This window comes from Elaeis guineensis, chromosome 9, assembly GCF_000442705.2.
Source record: "Elaeis guineensis isolate ETL-2024a chromosome 9, EG11, whole genome shotgun sequence".
NCBI classification, from domain to species: Eukaryota; Viridiplantae; Streptophyta; class Magnoliopsida; order Arecales; family Arecaceae; genus Elaeis; species Elaeis guineensis.
In genome coordinates this window covers 85,334,566-85,342,948 of record NC_026001.2, presented here as the reverse complement: position 1 = coordinate 85,342,948, position 8,383 = coordinate 85,334,566, and positions in this window count along the sequence as shown.

Here is an 8,383-nt window from a genome sequence, read left to right as displayed (position 1 = left end):
AAAAAAAATTACAAACGAACCATGCCGCAAGCCTTTGAGTTTATGCGAGTCTTTTAATTTTGAAGAATATATTTAATTAATCCTATAACTTACTTTCAAAAAAATTAATAGGCATACTTTTAGAAAGGTAACTATGACTAATTTTTTAGCAATGAAATAAAATTGAATTGAAACTCTCTCTACTTTAAATTCAAAAATTTTATTAACTTCTGATATTTGGTCATAGAAAGTAATTATTTTATTTCTATTACTGCTGATTATATTGATAATGATTAGAATTTAAATAAATGTAATCTTACTTTTCGTACTTTTAATTTTTCATATTTTGGACAACAAATTTTAAATATTATTTATCAAATGACATGTTCATTTGGAATTAATGATAAAATCATATCTATTATTTTTGACAATGCATCTAATAATAATTCTGATGTTACATTATTGAAGGATTCATTGCATCCCATTTTAAATGGCCAGTTGCTGCATATTAGATATGTATGTCATATCTTAAATTTTTCCGTACAAGCTCGCATAGGCATGGTCCAAAATGTAATTTCAAAAATTAGAAATGCAGTTTCTTTTATTCATGCTTCAAAAGCAAAACTTCAAGAATTTAAGTAACTGTGTGTATATATTAATGATCGTAGATTAGGTTTTGTATTGACTGAAATTGATTGAACTAAAGACAATATTTTGAAAGATTTTTTAGTTACTTTTTATAAAGCTACTCATATTCTTTCTAGCATTTATTATCTAACTTTATGTTCATTTTTACAACCAGCATTTGCATTAGTAGAAAATTTGTAGAATATAGATTTGATGATGTTTTAATGACTATTATTTAACAAATGGAATCTAAATAGAATGAATATTGAAACAAGGTATGTCCTATGCATAATTTAGCTGCTGTATTTGCCATGAGTTAAATTGAGTAGTATGATAATTTTATTTGATGCATATTGTGAAAACATGATACTGGATCTTGAACCCGCTAAAGCTGAGGTAACAAAATTTTTTTTATGATATTTATGTGTTATATGATGAAAAAATTCATGAATCTAGATTACCAGCACAAAGCTCTATCGCTTTTCTAGTAGTTCTCGTTCATCATTTGTTTTTAGTTTTATTGTACATGGAAGACAGACACATGCTTCAAGTTCATCTGCATCTTCCTCATCTGCTTTAAGTAGCAAACTAGAATTTTATTTACGAAATGATCTTCATTTTGCATATGGTGAAAATCAAAGAGATAATCTAGATATGTTAGTTTGGTGGAAAAGTGTTAAAAATTAATATCCTATTTTGTCTGCCATTGCACGCGATATTTTAGCTGTGCCGATATCCATAATAGCATCAAAATCTACTTTTAGTGCAGGTCGGTATGTTTTTTGATGAAAAAAGAAGTCGGATGACCGATGAGATGATGAAGATGCTGCTCTGCTTCAAAGATTGATTAGATGTAAAGGCGAAGCTTCAAGATAAAGATAGACATTCTACTATATCCTTTGATGATGACAATACAAACGAGATCGATAATTAGAAGGATATTTATCAAGCTAGCACAGAAGAGCAGGAAGAGGGTCTTGAAGGAGTTCAGTGAGAGCAGAAATAAGTTGGTACAATTTTATCTTTTTTTATTAATTGTATTACGTTTTTTAATTGTTAAGATAAGTCACCTCTATAATTCTATTTCTTTTCTCTCCCTTTTCATTGTACTTTGAAAGTTAGACCTAGCCCCCTCCCTTCATGTATCATTTTGATATTTATTAATAAACTGGTAGGGGTCCACACCAAATCCTCTACCTAACAAGGTGGCTTTATATTTAAACCCTAGTCCCCAATATATTTTTTACTTTGTTCATGCATATCTTTTAAAAAATTTAAAAAAAATCCTAAATGGGCCAGGCCATGGCACGACCCATTTCAAGGGGGTCAGGCTGGCATGAGGGCTGTGCCATGCTTGGCCCACGGGTCATGTCGGCCCAGGCCCTTATGGGCTGCACCAGGCCTGGGTTGCGGGCTAGAAAATCCCAGCCTGGTCCGACCTCCCTCTTATGGGCCGTGCTAGCCACGGCACGGCATTGTAGCCGATGGGCCATGCCTAGCACGGCCCATCTCGTGTCAGTCTGGGCTGGGCCATGAGCGGCCCGGCCCGTTGCCCATCTTTAAGTGTAGGGATGTTAACCAGATAGATTTGGTGTGGTCGGTGGAAATCAAAAATGAAATTGAAACTGAACAGTTTTTTATTTTTTATTTTTTAAGGCAAAACGACAACATCTAAACAAACAGTGTAGGTTTAAAAAAAAGAAAATTACAGTTTCAGGAATTGAATCCCTATGGTATCAACCAACAAAATACCCCTAAACTGCGGTGAAACTTGCCAAGTTTTTGCGAGGACAAAATCATGATACAGTGCTTTAGAGGCAACCCCATCTGCCACTTGATTGCCTTCCTGAAAAATGTGTGAAGCAATTAATACCTCCATAGATTGTTTCCACTTGGCCAGGTCTTATGAAAAAGGGTTACGTGCAATACGAGAAGTAGAAAAATGATCAAGCCAATGATTATAGTCGTAGAGTCTCCCCCAATCCATAATAAGAACATAATTATGAAATCCGGCTCAAGTGGGCCTCTTTTGGATTGAAATCGACAGGCTAGACCAATTTCAGCCCATTTTTTTTTTTAAAAATCTGCAAATCAAAATAGGGGAATCACGATCCCCTGCCCAATCTTCCTCCATGGTGGGAGGGGGAATAGGGCCACAAAATTGGGGCCGTTGCAGACACCGCAGGCTGGTGCCAACTGCTGCCGGCCATTGAATTGTCAGCAACTATTGAATGGTCGTTGTTGAGCCAAGTTCATCTCTTCTAATTTTTTTAAAATTTTCTCATTCATTGTGATTGATCTCCATCCAAAATCTCTCTACCTCCCTCTCCCTTCTTCCTAACCATCGACAGTCGTTGTGCTACCGCAACCATGTCTAATCACCCAAAACCCCCTTTTCCTCTCAAATTCTCTTGTTTTCTTCTCCCTAGGGGTTTGGGTTTGTTTTGCCATAGGAAACTAACACCTTCGGCTATGACCTATGATTGCCACCACTCTGGTGAACCCCCCCTTCTCCTCTCATTTCTTTCTTGGCCGAGGTGGCTATCACTAAGGTAGTTGGGGTGGTGCCCTCTTTCCTCTTGTCTTTGAGCTTCTGATCAAACTGTCGTCCCAAGCCATGGCCACCTCACCATAGGCCACTGCCATATCGCACCATCGCTGAACCCCACCTTCCTTTCCCTCCTCTCTATCTTGCTATTAGATAGATCGAAACCCATCAAAACCCTTGTTTTGGCCATGAAAAGAAGAAGAAGAAGAAGAAGAAGAGAAAGAAAGAGAGAGAAGGGAACATATTGGCCCCCGAATAGACCTAACCCAAGTGGATCAAGCCCAATTAACCCAATTGGCCTAGATTTAGTATCTCTCTCCATCCTAATTAAGTTAGTCAATCCTTTCCAAATAGATTAGGCTCCTATTGGATTCAAATTAATTTGCTCTCTTTTCTCTCTATTTTTCATTCTCTTTTTTGATTAAAGGCTGATGATGTTAATTACTTTGAATATATCCTTCAATTTAGAGGAGTGTTAGGATTAGAGATCAAGCTATGTGTCTAAGGACGTGATAATTTTATTGGAGGGATTTTTTTGGATCTGATCAATCTAGATTGTAAGTTATCTCTACCCTAATATGTTTTATCATACATAAGATTTGATTTCTACATTTATTTATTGCTATGATATTCTATTTAAATTAAATATCTTATATGTTCTACATGAAAATGATTCATGAATTATTTCATCAAATGTATATATTTTAGTAGAAAATGAATTGTATTTAATTGCATCAAAATGTGTTATGTGTCAGTTCCAGTGCTCTCTAGTCTGACTATGATCACACGAATTCAGGATCTAGTCTCTTTTTGGGCCTCCAGTAGAGTGATTACTGGTGCATATTGATGAATGGTATATTGTAATTAGAGGTTAGTTTTTCTTTTTAGCTTAGCCAGATGGGACTGATCGTTGATGCATGAGAGCATGTTTCTTTGTATGATATTAAAACTAATTTTTTTTTGGGCTTTCAGTGGGACGATCACTGACATATGACCGATGGATAGCTTATTATAGTTAGGATCTAGTCCCTTTTGGGGTAATCATGGGCTGATTGTGTCTATAGTTAGAAAGATTACGAGAGTGAAAATAGAAGGTTGACTTTTGAGGGACTGAAAAATTTATTTTAAGTAAAATATATATTTTAAATTTATGTTGATTATTACGGTATACTTTTATACTTATGAAACTAAAAATTTATTTTTTTATATAAATATTTAAATGAGTTAGAGGTACTGATAACTTACTGAGCCTGTAAAGCTCACTTCTATATTCTATTTTTTTTAAGATCCAAAAGAATATATGGAGCTTAACTTCGAGTAGTGAGGAGCTTAAACTTTAGAAGACTTGTAATTGATAGTTCTATTGAGAAATTGATTAGATTTTCTCATTATTATCAAATAATTATGGATTACTCTTAAATTAATGCATTAGGATTTTCTACCATTGTCTGAGATTAAAATGATTTAAATATTTGAAGGAAAAGGATAGGTCTTGCATGTCCTATAGGATCAAACCCTAAAGATGTGTGGCCATCTATCGCATATTCGACACAAGCCTCAAGCGAGGCATGACAGATGAAATGATATCAGAGCTTAGGTTCAAGATCTTAGAGTTTAGATTAGTAATGAGAATGGGGTAGAACTTAGGGTTTTGATTGATATTCTGAAATTATTATTGGTACTAGAAGTTCAATGAATTATCTCCTAATATTTATATTTTACGAATATAAAGGGAGATCATTAGGACTTTGCTTAGGAGAAGCATAGTAGATTGACATTGTTAAAATTTTGATTACTTGCGCCAAGCCTAGTTTCAAAAAAAATGTCATAAATAATTGATATGTCAAAATATCCTTTGAGTAATATGGATGAGTTGTATTATGATGAATGAGGTATTTGTTAATATTCAAATATTTTAAGAATCTAAACTAGATATGATCCTAGTATGTGATAGCAATTTTGATTTTATTAAAAATTATTATAGATTAAAAATTTAATAATAATAAAGTATAGATGTGATTTGTAATTGGTGAAATTAATCTCAATACAAAATTATAAAGTTTATATCATAGTAGAGTTTCTAATGAACCCTTGAACTAGATTACTAGATTTTGCATCAATTATTTTTGAAGTTAAAGATCAAGTTTATGAATTGATCATAGATCTTGCACCCTCCTTTTTGAAATACTAGTAGAATTTCATGTTAAGCCAAATGATCATAGTTGTAGAGTCACCCCCCATCCATAGTAAGAAGATAGCTGTGAAATCCGGCTCAATTGGGCTATTTTGGATTGAAATCCAAAGGCCAAGTTAGTTTCAGCACAATTTTTTTTAAAAAAAGTCTAGAGATTGAAGCAGGGGAATCATGATCCCCTGCCCGATCTTCTGGAGGGGTGTGTGTGTGGGAGGGAGGGAGGGATAGAGCTATGAAACTATAGCCGTTGCAGATGCCATGGGCCAGTGCCAACTGCAGTCAGTCATTGGGTTGTTGGCAACCGTCGAACAACTGCCATTGAGAAAAGTTCAACTCTCTTGATTTTTTTTAAAATCCCCCTCATCCACTGTGATTGATCACCATCAAAAATCCCTCTGCTTCCCTCTCCCTTCTTCCTCACCACCAATAGTCGACGTGCTGTCACAACTATGTCTAATCATCTAAAAATGCCCTTTCCTTTCAAATTCCCCTATTTTCTTCTCCACGGAGGTTTGTGTTTGTTTTGCCATTGGAAATTGGCACCGCCAACTATGACCTATGACCGCCACCATCTCTAGTGAACCCCCCTCCTCCCCTTATTTCCTTTTTGGCTAAGGTGGCTGCCACCAAGGCAGTTGAGATGGTGCCCTTGAAGAGAAAATGGGTAGTTCAAAGCATGCATTTTTAAAATTTTTACCATAAAAATAGTAGATTAAATAATTTAATCTCCTACGCATGCTTTAGATCTGATCTAAACTATCTTTCTAAGGATCTATGATATAAAAATTTTACATATAGAATCTGATGTAAATAAAAACTGCATCGATCACATCGATGTCCTGAATCAGATCTAACCTTTAGATCTCATTGATTGAGTTTGGAACTCATTATCTTATCATGGATTAATGATCTGTACTATTGATAGATATGGTATGAGGCTTTTTTTGATGTTGAGCAGTCACACAGATCATCCGATCTCTACAGATCATCCACTCGAAGCCCTGATCAGATCATCCTTCCCGGGAGTGCTAGCTTGCATCGAAGGCTCTGGATGGCTGATTCAAGCTCCTTTCTTCGGATCATGCGGACTCTTCCAGATTAGAAGATGAAGCTTTATGAGGAGGTGGTGGTGAAGGAGATTGAAATAAGACTCTTTTATATTTTTCCTCACACAAAAGACTAGAGCCAAAACCCTAGACCCACCCTAGACCTCACGCCCAAAGAGGAAGAACACTTCCTCTATTTCTCATGCATAGAACCCCGCCCCCTCTTCTATTTCACACCTCAACTATCTGAGAAATCTTTTCCACAGTAAAACACTCACATTTTGTTGCACAAAATAATAAGATTTTTAAAGATGGCGCGGAGAAGGCATAGGATAACTTGAGATGGTTTGGTTCAAGTTCAAATGGCCACCAATTCAAATCAAATTTGAATTCAAACTTGAATCAAACTTCAACCTCATCCATGGCACTCAGAAAGTAGGTGACAAAAACTTCTGAGCATGGAGAAAAGTCATGCAAGAAACCATTTCATGCATGGAGAAAATTGGTTGGCGATTGAGGGAAGAGTCCAACTTGTTTCGGACTCCAACTTCTCATTCAAATTCAAATCTTTTTTGAATTAAAAAAAAACCAACCTCATCCAGAACCAAAAGGGATCAGATGTGGGTGAAAATACTCTTCTGGGTGTGAGAAAAAATTCATGCAAAGATATTTCTCGCATGAGAAAAAAACGGACGCAGAGAAAGGAGGCGCATGGGATGTTCTTTTTGAATTTTGAATTCAAATCTTATCAAATTAGGCACTTGACCCAACCAAATTAGGTTAGACCCAATTAGATCACCTAATCTAATTAGGTAACAAATGATCTTGATTAAATCCTAATCAAATAAAAAATTAATCAAGCTCAAATTTTGATCAAATCAAAAATCGAACACCCTTAGCGATTAGGTCATCTCATAACCTAATTGGATCAATCCAAATTGAATCTAATTCAATTAGATTTGATCCAAACCTCAATGTTTAATCAAATTGAGCTAATTAACAATTAATTACTAATCAATCCTTCTACAATCTATCAATAATTAGTAAATTAATTTATTACAACTTTTGTATGGGGTTAATCATCAATCGAATTGATCGTTTATCCTAAAATGATTCTTAATCGTTGATTAGCCACATGATCAGTCAGAAACTTTTTTTGTGTGTGACCCCATAGGTTCGAACCGAAGTCGATAGCATAAAAATAATCTTTCTATATCAATCAAAGTGACCATCTAACAATGATACCCGACGTCCAGATAGGTCGAAAGATTGCAAAGCAACATTCAAGAACCTATTGGCATATGGTTATCGTATAATTTATCCCTTTGATCCAAATGCTCAAAGTGACCTAAGGTTTCACTGTCAACCCTGATATGATCATCTATGTTGCATTTTAATTTTTCAAATCTATCTCATGGATTATCCTGATCGAGGTTTTACTGAATTGAAACATACTGATATATTAACTCCTATTTATTTAGAGGGGTCAATTCCATCTTGACTCACACACTGACTTTACAAGTATGTGACTGCATCCAAAAATCTTTCATTATTGAATTAAAAATTTAGATAGTCCGGTACCAAAGCACAGTGAGTTGCTTGTAAATCACCGTAGAGATCTCAGATCGGAGGGACACTTATACTCATTTCCTTCGCGAGTTACTCTTGACAGTAGAGTGCTCAGCAGTTGATCACGTTCAGTGAGATGTACCCCTATGTCTCACTTGCATGCCATGCTTGTGTCTCTACACTCCTTGGTTAAGAGGACAACCAATGCACATGGCATACAATGACCTATACTTGATATAGCTATCATCCTAATAATAGTATATCATTTGGTCATGAACTAAGACTTAAGGACTAAATGATATATCCTCCTATATCAATTCAAATAGTCCTAAGAACTTCATCACAAAATAGGAGTTCAAACAAGATGTACACAGAGTGATGAAAAAATTAAGTAACATTTATTAATTCAACAATTCATAT